Below are 16,265 nucleotides of genomic sequence, written 5' to 3'. Positions count from 1 at the left end.
ATTATGGTTGGACGTGAAATAACCATAGCTATTTTGTCAAGGAAATATCAAATCTTTTTAATTAAAGGGAATAATTATGTATAGAGTTTTCAATCATTTACATAATAATGGTTGTTTACAAAAAAAGGGTTGTGTTAGATATATTAATTATAAAATAACGGTTCAATATCCTAATATGTAAGCTTTCATAACAAGATCTACAAGTCGTGGGTTTAATCCCGAATGAGTTCACAGTTTCGCACTACTGTGGTGTTATATATTAGAATAAAACAACTATTCAGTGTTTTTGTAGTCATTAATGTTATTTCACTTAAATCTGTTCATGTTCCTAAACATTGATTCAGCAACCATATATTACAATCAAATGGGCTTTTTTTTCTGATGACAATTCTTCTTGTGGGAAATTTCGTTACTATGATGTTTTGTTTTTTTGAAATGATTAAATAGCACAACTTATACCAAAAAAACAATTACAATAATGATGAAAGATCATTAGTATTTTACGCTGTCCACATTTTAAAGAACACCTGTCAGATATTTTCAATTTGTTTCTTTCAATAAACGAACTAAATCGACTATAATAATAAAATAACAAGTGGTTACTATAAATAAACAAATAAATAAATGAGTACAAATAACTATGGCAATAATCTTATTCTCTTTCGTTCCCATTCTTCCTTATTTGTAACAAGGCAATAATCATAATTATTATCATGTTTTGTCTGTTACAGTAGAGACGAATAAATAAATAGACTGATTTTAAAGTAAATAAACAATATACTGAAAATATCAGCAACAATAACGAAAAACTACGCGAATAATTGTTAATCGTACATACCCTAGAAACTATTTTCAAAGCGGACATACCAACATTATAAACTGTAAGCTGTAGTATTTTGGGGTCAAATAAGCTAAGACAATTATCCGCTAATAATGAAGTGTAAATCATTTGAATTCATCTCATTAGCTTAACAATGCCGTGTTTACTGTAGGATTTGTGATCTACAAGTATGAAACCATAAAACAGTTGAATAGGGCTTTCTCTGTTCAATAATTCTCCGTATGATGTCAGGTTTGAATGATAATTCAATTAAAACGGATTTCTTTTATTTGCCGAATTATTATTTTTCTAAAAAATTTTGAAAATATTATACGATGTTAGCATTGCCAACTAGGTGGCATTAATTACACAGTACGTGTTTGCAGAGCATCATATACTAACCGGATAAATAGTTGTTCTGAAAATGAAAGAATTCTTGGTTACTCACAATAGTTTCTATAATTTTGTCATTTCTGATGATAACATAGATAGTAGTAACAATAGTCTATTCTAATAAATATTTGCTCATTTACTAACTGGTCAATGGTTTATGGTTATATATCCAAAGTATAATCAATATAGGTCGGGTTAAATGTACATTTAGAGCTGACGATTCTTAAACTTAACAATATTGTTCGACAGGCTTTATCATGTCATTCACCAAACATGTCAACACAACTTAGACACTATCGTTAATTTCTAGACTATTCACAATTCGAAATTGGATTATTGGAATAAATTGTTCAGTCAGTCAGTTAGCTACAGCGTAGAACCAGGCACATATATGCATCGGTCCAAGTTGCCACACCTCATTAGCACAATAAGATGAGCACCGAATTCATCGATTTTTACGGCAGATCGGTAAAAAAAGATGTTCATGTCTGTGATTTCTTTGAGAATATAGTAATATCGATCTAAGTGGAAATTTTCAATTACAAATTATTGAAAATATCAATATTTCCATTATTTATAGAATTAAATGTTTTTTTCATGAAGAAAAGATTGACTGAAACATAAGTATCTGGTAATAAAACCAAATTGATTTGGTTGACTGTTTTCCTATAGCTTTCACAAAAGTCAACAATATAACCATGATATCAAAACTTGATAAATAACCTCAAGTTACGAGATAGAAAATGACTAACTTCACTATTTTTATTTACAAAAATTTTAAAATATTACTCTACAATCTACATTTTCATAAAGTTACGTCTTAAAAAAATGGTTTATTGATAAACGGCTGAAATACATGATGTGTACGTAGGTCACTTAGGTTATCGAATACGTTTTTTTCTTAAATTAAGATTTACAAATTTAGTTTTTAGGTGAATCTACTTGCTAGTTATTTAATAAAAGGAAATAACAAGGTTATAATGATTAAAACATTGCAGTAAATTTTCAAATAACCCAAAGGAATATCATACTACTTAAACAAGTTAGAAGTTATATAGACTCAATAGATAAGTGTGTAATGTATCTTAACATTAGAAAGCAAGGACATCCAACTCATAAGTCCCAAATAGGAAGAAATGTACTTCCTGGATTTCACTACTAGCTACGGTTCATCCACACTAAAATAAATTGAGTAGATTGAAATTTAAAGGGTATGCTTTTATTAGAATAGTGCTATATACAAACAAATTTATGTGATTAGGTTCTATGTAATTGCAGAATATCAAGTGTAATTAAGTGAATTGTTAACATACATCCATTTCACATTGATTACATTTTATTCATGACCAAATCCCAAATCTACACGTGATTAGATAAAAATGTCGAAATGAAAATTTCTACAATTATTGAATATGAAATGTTTAATTACTAAGTATATTAGTGTGTAAATTTGGTCTAATTCAGAATAAACAGGTTCTGTGTTTATTTAAATTGCGGGAAACAAGAAACAAATTTTTGTTCTTTTGTTTCCATGATTATAATGTCTAATTTAGAAGTTGATGTTTTAATCATTTAGTTGAGGTAAATGACATATGGCCAAACAATATGAACAAACTAATTCACTAGGCAACTAATATTATCAGCCAGACTATAAGTAACCAGGTAATAATGCATCCTGACAATCATCTGTAACTATCAAGAACATGCGTGACATGAATAGTTGCGCAAATGTTACATAAGATTAATTTTAGAGTATGCTGGTAAGTTTTTATGATGTTCACTGCAAATCATAATGTTCCTAATTTCATAACAATTGTTATTGTTAATTATGGGAAATGAATTAAATTACATAATCATCATAATGGAGTAGGGTGTAACTATGGTGAAGTAAATGAAGATGAAACTGTTGGCTAACCATTTTGTAAACACTGATCAGTATGACACGAACTAGCAAAGTATGCACATGTCAACTTAATTTTAATTGTCATTTTAGATTGAAAGACATTACGTTCCATAAGCTATATATAAATAACAAAATCCCAACTTGGTCCGATATGGTTTTGAAGACACTCAAGAACATGTGACATTAGGACTTAAAAATGAACACCAGACCAATAGAAATGAAACCGATAGTTTTTTGTAATGGCTATTTGAGAATGTGTTTCATTTGTATTGCAGGCACATCAAGCTGACGAGTCCCAAATAGGGCAAAACACGCGCACTGGATTCAACTGCTAGCCACCATCCATCTTTGCTTACAAATGTTAAGATGATTTTGTGAATAATAATAAATAATCAATATTTAGAGTTAGAACAAAAATAAGCTACAGACATGTGTTGAATAGGATAAGGAATACACACACATACACTTAGATAAAAAACAGTCAAGTTGACAAGCGAATAACTAACACGATCAAATTGTGACTCAAGGAGAATAAATAAATTGGTCTGTCCGGAATCTAGAATGAGCTATGTAGGCTTGACATAGTAACCGACACTACAGGATATGTCTTGGTGACCAGTTCTAACTAACCCAAAACTCTAGTCCAAGACATCCTATTGATAGTCAATGACAGTCTAACAGTATCATTATCACTCGTACATTTTTAACAAGTAGAATAATACAAATTTATTTAACATGTGGAGAGTTAATGATGACGTTAAGGTAAATCACTATAAACACACATGAATTGATTTTCAAAACGTTATCATGACAATTATTCTCACTGAAAATTAATCAACTCAACAAACTGAAAGGCGAAAATTATTTTATACTCTACTTCGTCAATCTAATTAAATTCACATTGGTTTCTACTGTTAGTATCATGCTTATAACAATTAAAATAGGTGTGAACAAATATTGTAACAATTCACTGTGGTTGCTGAATAGATACTGTACATTTAATTAGGTGTTAACACTTGGTAAAATTAATTTATACCGTTTACAACTTCATATTATATTGGTAACTACGCATAAATGAAATACAAGTTGATTATATCATAATCTTAATGAATTTGTACTATTTAAAGACGTGTTTAATTGAATATGTAATTCACTTTACAAATGAAATTACTTTAAACATTTGGATAATTTATGTTATATACTATGTTGTTACTTGGGTATAATTTCTCGGGAATAATTGTTCGCTTATAACTTCGCATTTTCAGACAGCCACTGACTAAACTGTACAACACTTTCATGTCAAGTGTAAAGTAGGTGATGAAAAGTTTCAATGTAAAACGTTACAATACAATTATCTAAGTATTCAGTTTATGAATATATAGATCTCTTCACTAATACTCAAACATTAATTAGTGAAAGATGGAAACTAATAGATTATTTGTTAGTTTATAACTAAATTTTTCACTATCTTTTTTATTGTGGAGCATACGGCTGATATATTGTTAATACCGAGTATGTGGTTGTGGAGATTGTTGAGTTTCACTGAAATCATAAACCGATCAAAGTTAAACAACTATTGAAAATCTGGCAAAATTAAATTGCCGCTTCGTTCCAGTATGCGCACTACTCAGTAGTGGGAATTGAAAATACTAGCTTCGGTCTGATATGTGAAAGCTTAATCCCTAAACCACTGATATTTAAGTCTAACTTGAATCAATCAACGATACTACACAACCATCTTCAACTGTCGACGGTGGGTAACTACCTTATATCTGACACTTTAATTCCATTGATTATAATTTCCTACTAGGAATCCAAAGGTTTCCTTTTGAGACTATTGTTTAGTGACCACATGATATTTATCAGTATATGGTTGTGGAGATTGTACTTTTAATCGTCGGAATATTAATCATAATAAAGTTTTGCAGAAAATTTAATTCCAAGTTTACATAGAAATTTAGTTAGTTTAGTTATGTAATATTTGCAAATCAGTACTGAAAAAATACGTCATATTCATTATAATGTACATCATACACAAAATCATAAAACGTTAGAAATTTGATATCCTACCTACTAGGATATCATTATTTTGTAATTGACATTTTATCTAATAATCAATTTATTTGTGAAGTATCAAGTTAAACCTTGGTAGTTATACTTACGGAGTTATTATTGTGAGATTTATGTCTCTTAAGTAAAGAGAAATCTTAACAAAATAGAAGAATCACAACATTTAAGAGCTAAGTGTTTATTTCCACTGGAAACTGAGAACCTACACTTAAAGTAATATGGCTAAACTTTTCAAACAAAAAAAGCCACAACATTTTGTCTTGATATATGTGAATACGGACTGTCAGACGATCAGGTAGATAGTAAATGAGTTTTAAGTAAATATGCGAGTTCGATTTCGGTAAAATGAAAATATAACATGATCAGTGATAAAAATCAAATATTACTCTGAGGAAGTAAGTATTCAGCATCAAATTTTGTTGCCAGACATTATACAACAAAACTTGATATAAATTTAATTAAGTAGAACTCAAATATAATTAACAGTTTGGCCTAACAACCAAGTCAGTAAATTGTTGGACTATCAACCTTATGACTTCTTTTGTTCAATTCTTTCTGCATCTAGATTATTATTCACTATTTATGATACACAAAGTATTTCACGCATTTCGTCTTTCAATCAAAACCATAAAATTTTTATCATGATATCTCTTCTGTTCGACAATGGAAGTATATCATATCAAGAATTATAGGTCAAATATCACATGGAACTTCCACAGATTTATAGTCGTATTTAATTTAGAAATCTCCTACACTGATAATTATTACTCCATTGTAACTTCAACCTAAGGTAGTCCTTTGTTGTATGTATGTAGGTTTTTTTTATTCGTTCAAAAACACTAATCGCTAGAATAATGTATAATCGACTCCAAAATCTGATAAAACGTGTTCTCTGAAAAGAAAGGAATTAAATATAAGGTGTGATATTGTCACACATTTCTGTACAATAATTAATGTGAACACTATATGAATTAACAAATAAAAACTAATTTGATTTCCTATGTTTCTGTTGTTATTATGACTTCTATCGATAGTACGTGCCGAATAAGAAAATGATAAACAGATCGGTATCCAACTTCAATGTCAGAGAAAAATAATGATATAAGACACATGTTTACACCTTCAATACGTTATTGAAATAAATAGTGATTTTACATTAAACATTTAGTGAATTCGTCGATCAAATTGATAAATGTTAACGTGTAAATCAACTAAGGATCCTATACTGTGAACGTGGAAGAAATATGCAAAAATCTGAACAATCCTATGTACAGTAGTACATTTGACTTATAATGAATATATAGAAGAAACTGATTCCTGTATGACTGCTTTTATCCATGTGGATAACTATGGTTTCATTGTTTAATATAAATTGTTTTCATACAAGCGTTTCGGAAACAGTATCTGAAATTTCACCCTAGCACTTCTAATTTGAATTGTAGGATAGACTTAATTTTATACGTTTATGTAATTGGTAATTCTTATCGGTTTCTCTCATTATTAAATGTAAGTACACCTTATGTTCCTACTGCGTCGTCAGCCTACGTTCTCTTTTGTTTTTCTCTTTTCGCGATATCTTCACATACTTTGTTATAAGTGTACTTCCGTTACAAACATATCTTCAGGCTAGATGCGAACTAATATATTACGTAATTTGAGATAAAAACAACCCTGTTGTGCTTAAAAAAAGTATTCTATGTCGCATAGATATTCCTCCAAACCAATGATATTGAGTCCGCAGCACTTCGTCTAAAATACTTCCAGCAAAGTGAGATAGAAGAAATTCTTGCTGAGAACTCAAATCACAATACTAGCTCCTATAAGTTATGATGCATATTAATAAACAAGGATGAAAATTTCCAATATAATTCATTTTTAATGTAAATTGTGGGAGTGGCCCCCCTATATTGTCTTGTCTTTAACCATAAATGTCACCGGGACAATAAGATGTTTAGTTTCAACATTTGATATTAGAACCACTATGAGTGTGTCTTTTTTGATACATCATGTAAAAATCAGCTAATACACTTTAGTGTCAAAGTTACATTTTAAGTACATTTTTATGATAAGCGTGAATTATGATGGAATCGAATATAAGTAATACAAACCCTTCAACGATTACTATAGTTAACGTTTGCAGACAAAATTATTATTTATTTATTTATTTGAACACATAAATATTGATACAAGAATGCGCCAAATATGTATGCGACACACAAAACAATGAGAATTTAAAGAGAAAGAAAAGAAAAAAAAGAATAATAACGAGATTGACGTAAGGTGGTGTAATAATAATAATGGTAAAAATGGGGGAACGGAAAGGTACAATCAGAAGAAATCTTTCAGTTAAGGGAGACACAACCACTTTTCATGAAAAAAGTAAAAGAAGGTTACAGCAGGATCGCCACTGGCTTCTATTCTGAGCCATATCTGATAACGTCTATGCCACTGTGTAGTACCATCTCTCGAACCCCAGCCAGGGATTCGTGAAGGACCAACACAAGCCAGTCCTTTGCAGCTTTCTTTCATGCCACGACACCATGTCATGCACTGATCACCTCTCCGCTTTCTCCAACCAGTCCCAGAGTCGGCAAATAATGCACGACGTGAAATTCTCTGGGACGACATTTGTAGAACATGTCCAAGCCACCGAAGTCGGTGTTTCAAGATGGTGACACCAATTGAATTATCATCTCTGTGCCCGAACACACGATGCCGAACCTCTGCATTACTAACATGGTGTTGCCACTGGATGTCAGCAATCCTTCGGAGACAACGATGATCGAACACAGATAGTCGTCTAACATCCTCAACTCGGAGAGACCAGGTTTCACAAGCATAGAGCAAAACTGCTCTCACCGACGCGTTGTAGATCCGACCTTTTACAGCCAGACTAACATCACGAAGGCGCCAAAGATGGCCCAGATTGGCATAAGCTGCTCTGGCTTTCACTATACGTGCATTGATCTCATCACTCACACCCCCACCAGCACTTATGCAGCTACCCAGATACACGAACTTCTCGACTACGTCTATCTGCTCACCATCCAGGGTGAGTACAGGATTGGAATCCTGCCAGTCTTGTAGGAGTACTTTGCACTTCAAAGGTGCAAAGCACATACTATACCTACGGACACTGATTGCCAACTGATTAAGTGCGGATTACATGCCTTGGGCATTATCGCACAGTAAGACAATATCGTCCGCATACTCAAGGTCGAGAAGTCTTTCTCCGGGCAACAGATCCACACCACCATTACTTACACCCATCCACTCTGCCTGAGGTGTTTTTATATAGGGCTTTTAGGATGTTAATAAACTTCTCAGGCACACCCTTCTTCAATAGACAATCCCAGAGAACAGTCCTGTCCAACGAATCGAAGGCAGCCCTGATGTCAAGAAACACTACGATTGTTGGCCTTTGATAAGTATGGCGATGTTCTAACATTTGGCGGAGGGTGAAGATATGATCAATACATCCTCGACCAGAACGAAACCCAGCCTGCTCCTCGCGAGTTAATCTTTCTCGGGTTTTGAACAACCTACGAAGTATGATGGAAGCCAATAGCTTGGACGCAATCGGAAGTAGACTTATCCCCCGATAGTTGTTACAGGAACGACGTGAACCCTTTTTAAAGATACGGACAACTATCGACTCATTCCATGACGTTGGCACACTCTCTAGCTCCCAAGCATTTGTAAACAACGTCGTCAGTTCCTTAGTCAGAAAGTCACCACCATCTTTAAAAAGAGCCGGAGATAAGTCATCTGGGCCAGGTGATTTGTAACGCTTCAAGAGTTGGAGTTCCTTGCGGACTTCCTCCTCGTTTGGTGGATCAGTCGTCACCGGCCATGGAGGGCAGGACAGTCTGACCGATGTTGCCGGAGCAGCAGGCCAAATGAACTGCCCTTCGAAAAATTCTGCCCATCTTCCAAGACGTCGATGGATGTTAGTGATTGGCATCCCGTCATCCTCGTAGATTGTTTCGCTCACACCAGACTTCTTGCTGCCAGTGGCTCAGATGAGTTGGAAGAGATTCCGGTAATTACCAGATGCAGCTGCTGCTTCCAACTCATTAGCACGTTCCAACCACCAGGCTTCTCGGTCCTTACGCAATCTTTGCCCAATTTCCTTATGTAACATCCTTCGTTTGTGGTCAAACTCACGGTCACCCGGAGTAGACCGACGGGCTTCAATGAGTTGTAAGGAACCTAAAGGAACCCAGTGCTTATAAGCGGGACGTTTCGCGAACCCACAACTGACCGTACCCGCCATTTTCATGGCGTCGTGCAATTAGAAGCTAGCTCGGTTCGATACTTACTTGCAACAGAAGTTGCAACCAGCTTGCTAATATCAATCCGTTGGTGGCGGTCACTTCGTTGGCCACTGAAAAGTAAGGTAAGATTGACGCTGACCAAAGCATGGTCAGAGTCCAAATAGGTACTCCAAAAGGAGCGGCAGTCTTGTACACAACCACGCCAGTGGTAGCTGATCGCGATGTGATCAATCTGAGTCCAGGCTTGGGATGCAGACGGAGGACGCCAGGTGGCACATCGGCGATGGCTGTGCCGAAAGTTCGTGCTAGCCAGAAACCGGTTGTAGTCTGTGCACAGTTGCAGTAGACGGTCCCCGTTATCTGTCCTGCGACCAACGAGTCCCCATCGGCCACCTAGACGACTCTCTTCTGTGCCTAGACGCATGACCTGAGCATTCAAGTCTCCGGCTAGTGCTACAATATCTGTCGGACGCACATTCTGGAGAAGAACAGATAACTGGTGGTAGGATTCATCCTTGATTGCATCCGGGCTGCAATCTGTCGGGGCATGGGCGGAGATGACGAAAAGACATCGTCGATTTCTTCTCACTTTGATGGAACTTTCTAATCTAACAGCATATAACCGACTGTTAATGGGAATCCAATCGATTAGTGCTGCCTCAGCTCTAGTGCTTAGTGTGACACCAACGCCAGCATGACCAGACGAAGATGCCACAGGGTCCCCGGATAAGCGCACGTAAAACAAGCTTTTCGAAGTGACCGATGGGGAGCGAATTTGTAGTACTTCACCAGAGTCTTGAATACGCGTCTCAGATATACAGCAAACATCGATATTAAGACTTTCTAAAGACATAGCTAGCCCTATCTGTTGTCCAACCTGCATAAGTGTGCGAACGTTGAAGGCAGCCAGTTTGAATGGTGCACGTAGTTTCAGGAAAACTGCTTCAGTACTCATATTCAGTAGTAACATACAATTTTCAACCGGACAGTGACTCGAGAACGTTTAGATAGAGTCGAATTTCCACCAAAGACGAGCTGCTGTATAAGTCGAAAAAATAAGTATAGACGGAGTAGGAATAAAAGAGGGTAAATAATGTCGTAATGAACAATAATAATAACAATAATAATAAAAATAATGATAATAATAATTTGAATTATTTGATTGTTATTCGAAGCGAGAAAAGTAATTTCCATAGATATAGAGTTCATCATTTGCGTGTGGGCTGTGATACTGCCCGGGTGCACAGACCGAAGCAGGTGGTTTTCTTAGGGGGCCACACCCCGAGCCTTTGACCTAAAGGTCTAACCCACAAGCCAGTGGAGCATCGTAAGGAGATGCAGTCCCATGGTAGCCGGTGGCCAACGATTGGTTCATACGCCATTTGTTCCTGCAGGATACTGGAGCCCATGTGCACCATTGGTTTGGAATCCGGTTAAAGAGCCGGACATTCGCTTTTTGTCCTCTCATTTTTGTAAACAGCACCCCCACCACGAGAAGGCAGTGACTAGGACTTCCCTGGTAGAGGCTGTATACTCGTGGCCATGTGAGAGTATTTCGAGAGGGAGGGCGGACCCCCACCGCTCTCGGCCATACCAGGGCATTTGGGGGCGAGTCACGGGAATCCTACAAATTAACGTGATATGAGACATTCGATAGAATGAAACACCATAACAGGGGTGTACATCATCGATACCTATAACATCTCGTCAAAACTCCGATGCTCATATATCCTGTTATTAAACTAATATCTAGTATCCTTCATGTTAATACATAAAAAAACTTTCTGTTGTCATCATATCAACGTCAATGAACCAACATAATTGATCTATCCCACTTGAGTCGTGTAACTGTAATGTAATTATCAATGTTCTACAGTCTTCAGAAATTAATATTACGAAGTGACTCATGAATAATGTGTTTGTACAAAAAAGGATACTGAATAGTATATTTTTTCCGATGTACTTATTTGCACTTTTAAGAAGTCTAGCGGTGGTAATCAAAGTGAATATTTTCATTATCCGTTTACTGCGTGGGTGTTAAATGCCAAAGAAGACATATTGAAGTGACCTTGAAATAATTTTTGGCAGACAGCCATTTGTAAATACTTTATTCACAGGATATTCGTGATCGAGCAACCATGAATCATTTAAAAAAAGCATATGCACCCCAGAAAACACAATGAGGAAGTTAAAACATGTCTGTGTACTTATTCTTTCTTAACCCTTAGATTGACATTCACAAATCCCGACGAGAGTTATATATAAGTAAACTGTTAATAAAATTTGGATATTGAGGAAATTTTTAAACTAAATTTGCCATTTTTATTTCGAAATTAAAGAAATTATTTCCATTGAAAAAAAACCAGAGTAAAAGACCGTTTAAGCATCTATTTAAAAAAATGAATTGATTGACTTATGTATACGTAATGTTCAGGTGAAACTTGTAAAAGATACCATGTCTTAGGAATTATTAAATCTAATCTTTAAAGTAAACACAAAGCAAAATCAATTCACCTTTCATTTATAGTGGAACATTAGTAATAAGTTGTTGTTAGCATGGTCATGGAAATTATAATTATTAAGATAGAATACATGAGAGTATTTTAAAAGAAAAATATATATATGTAGCGTGACATTTTCAAGTTTCAGACTTTATACTTTCCTCTTATACAAATGTTGTGATTAGCCGTCTTGTTTTCAGTTTGTTTAAAATGAATAATTATCATTGTTAGCTGTATGTACTCACGTGCTAAAATAAAACGTTTACAAATGATCTCATTTCCAAATTCTAAACAACTCTAATCAAAACAATAAAGTTGTTAACATATTTTCTTATTTATCTGCCCTTGAAAAACGACAGTGATGGTCTAACATTGATCTATTCATGATCTCACTTAAACCTGAACAATCTCCACAACCTTATACTGATAATAATAATGTACTCACTAGTGACTAACATGAAGATGGATTTCCTGGAGTTCTGGTGAGAAACTGTAACCAGAGGAGTTCAACCATGTCTGGTGTGAGGCAGTTATTTACTGAAGATAATGGTGGATGCTCGCGCAATATCGTGGATTGGTTGAAGTTAAACATAAACACCCATGTATGTCGGCTTACTTGTCTATAGGTTAAACGTTCGCGCGCGAGGTTAAAGGTTCTGGATTCGAGTCCCGCATGCAAGATCATGGGTGTGCACTGTTGAGGAGTTCCATACTAGGACGAAGCAGTCGTGCAGTGCTTCCATGTTCTCCATGTTTGTTTAACATTGATCGATTCATGATCTCAATCAAAATAAATTAGAATTCGTAAACCTTATATATCATGAATGAAAATTAGTTACACCGACAGAACACAAGAACACTTCCATAATTAGAGTTCAGTGGTAGCTATTAACTGTTGAAAACATTTTAGATTTATGTTTTGAAATAATAACTATTTGAAATTATTTTGCACACAAAATTTGTTGCGATATTGCAAAACTGGTGCTGGGAATATCTAGTATTTTAAAATCTACTACTACTACTACTACTACTACTACTACTACTACTACTACTACTACTACTACTACTACTACTACTACTACTACTACTACTGCTGCTGCTGCTGCTGCTGCTGCTGCTGCTGCTGCTGCTGCTGCTGCTGCTGCTGCTGCTGCTGCTGCTGCTGCTGCTGCTGCTGCTGCTGCTGCTGCTGCTCTGCTGCTGCTGCTGCTGCTGCTGCCTGCTGCTGCTGCTCTGCTGCTGCTGCTGCTGCTGCTGCTGCTGCTGCTGCTGCTGCTGCTGCTGCTGCTGCTGCTGCTGCTGCTGCTGCTGCTGCTGCTGCTGCTGCTGCTGCTGCTGCTGCTGCTGCTGCTGCTGCTGCTGCTGCTGCTGCTGCTGCTGCTGCTGCTGCTGCTGCTGCTGCTGCTGCTGCTGCTGCTGCTGCTGCTGCTGCTGCTGCTGCTGCTGCTGCTGCTGCTGCTGCTGCTGCTGCTGCTGCTGCTGCTGCTGCTGCTGCTGCTGCTGCTGCTGCTGCTGCTGCTGCTGCTGCTGCTGCTGCTGCTGCTGCTGCTGCTGCTGCTGCTGCTGCTGCTGCTGCTGCTGCTGCTGCTGCTGCTGCTGCTGCTGCTGCTGCTGCTGCTGCTGCTGCTGCTGCTGCTGCTGCTCTGCTGCTGCTCCTGCTCCCTCTCTCCTCCCTCCCCCCTCCCCCCTCCCCTCCCCCCCCTCTCTCTCTCTCTCTCTCTCCTCTCTACTACTACTACTACTACTACTACTACTACTACTACTACTACTACTACTACTACTACTACTACTACTACTACTACTACTACTACTACTACTACTACTACTAATGATAATAATAATAATAATAATTATTATTATTATTATAAACCAACCACACCAACTGACAGATTCTAAACAAATGATGTTCTGTCATAGTTTAATTTATGAACTGATCATAGCTTGACACCACCATGGCAAACCAAGAAATAATGGACAGTTGTTTCATCCCACTACAATGAAACTGATTAAATTTTCAGCATTTTTTTGATGACTGTGAAATAAAATTTCCATTTAATACAAACATACATGTAGTTAAGTGATTGCACCATTAAAAGAAGCCAATACACATTTTCAAGTGTATGTAATTATTATTCATGATAGGCAAATTCACGTGTCAGTAATAATAATAATAATAATAATAATAAATTATGCTTCTAATAATGTGAACACATTAATGAACACTTATTTTAATGATCACTCACTTGATAATGACGTAATTGTTTGGTTAGTTGATTATGCTAATGTACATTGCACTAAATGGCAGGTAGGTAATTGTCAATGTTTCAGTAGGTGTTTGGTATTTACAACATTATACGAATTCCATTGTTAAATGATTTAGGATCTTATTCTAACAAATTTAAGTGATTTGTTTACTAACTGTAATGTGTATGTGCGGTTCCATGTAGATTGAAAAGATAAATGTGTCTGTGATGTTGTGTGAAAGTTCATGTGGTATTTGAATTTCTAATGAATAAATTGAATTAAATTACCACTTTGTATTACACTTTCTTATTAGGTTATGATGCAACCAATGAATTTAAATAGATATATTTATGTCATTTGTCCACTTATAGAAATATTTTCAACTGATTATTGAGTCATTTAATCATTCGGAATAAAGTATCATCAAACAACTTTGGTTAAGCTAATAATCAAAGCATTAGGAGTGTCAAACAACTTTCCATTTTCACTATTTTTATACTTCTTCAAGAAAACCGAATTAAAGACTCAGCAGACGTTCAACTTCCAGATCAACAGGCTTGATTCCGTAAGGATCGGTTTTGTACAGACCAATTCGCGACACGTGTCTGGGTAGCATCATGGAAGATCGAATGCAGACGTAAATGCAAGGATGGGCAAAGCAAGGACAGGATTCCTACAGTTGAAGTACATATACAACTCTAAACAACTGTCAACCTATATCAAAATGGGAATCTTCAATACGAACGTCAAGACAGCTCTACTGTGTGGATCTGAAATTTAGAGAATTACCACAACCGTCATCAAGAAGGTACAGGTATTTATAAACAATTATCTATGCAAGACATTCAATATCCGTTGGTCTGATACCAACAGCCTACTGTGGGAGAGAACTAATGAGCTGTCGTTTGAAGAGTAAATTAGGAAAAGACGTTGAAGGTGGATAAGACGTTTTAACTTAATCTATAAATATTTTCCATCATCTCTATTTGGAAATTTCAACTACAACAATGATATAATTAGTTGCTATTAAAAATTCACCCCAGTACTGTAATAAAAAGTGATCGATTAAAAAAAACATACATACACTGTAAAATAATTAGTCTCTCTTATAACAATCAATAAATAATCATTCATGAACACATCCATATACTTTATTACACATTTTAGTTTAGTGTAGAAATCTTTCAGGTGTGATCTTTATCGATAGCTTGGTTGAATAAATCAGTAATATTTTATTTATGACGATTCTTATTATTCATGAAAGCACTGTATGTTAATGTATTTTTTAAAAAAAAACAATGATTCGAAAGAGTAAGGTTGGAGGAATTTCAGTGATATACTCAATTAATCTCCGTTATACCATTTTGATTTAGGTGATATTTATGAGTTTTCCTAAAATTCCATGATCATATTAATCATTTCAACAATCATAAATTCATTATAGATTATCTCAAGTAGCCGTATCTATTCTTATAGAGTATATCATTGTCTGAAAGCTTTTATGCATGAATTATCATATATATATTCAATTACAAGTTGGTAAGTGATTTAGACAGTAATAAGATTCATCGTAAACAACAAAACTCAAGTATTCCATCCAATATAATCCTAGTCTTTTCAATTATTTAAGTGGTTAAGATTATTTAACTTGGATAAATCTTTATTAGAAAAATTCAATGCCCAGGACAGAGTGGGTTGGAGAATGCTGGTCGTAAGTAAGTATAAAAATTCAATGCATAACATATAGAAGTGTTTAATTGTTGAATGACTTTTTCCGTGAAATCAGTTCAGATAGTAAAATTTAGAAAAAAAAGCAAATCAAAAATAAACGATAAATTATTTATGAAATCACTTTAATAATTCATAACTATGTCTACACAGAAACTCCGCCTGGAGTCCCTCCGGGGGCTACTGCCTGTCCCAAGCCCGGATAAAAGAGGAGGGTTGGGCATGGGGTTAGCCACTCCATCCCGTAGAAAACTAACTCGCCAAAAAAACGTAAACCAGAAAACTCATGTCTACACAGATACTAGTCGAGATGAACTTATTATCGTCTT

This window comes from Schistosoma haematobium, chromosome 1 (genome assembly GCF_000699445.3).
Source record: "Schistosoma haematobium chromosome 1, whole genome shotgun sequence".
Classification (NCBI taxonomy): domain Eukaryota; kingdom Metazoa; phylum Platyhelminthes; class Trematoda; order Strigeidida; family Schistosomatidae; genus Schistosoma; species Schistosoma haematobium.
The sequence above is the reverse complement of the archived record's forward strand: the minus strand, read 5'-3'. Positions refer to the sequence as shown.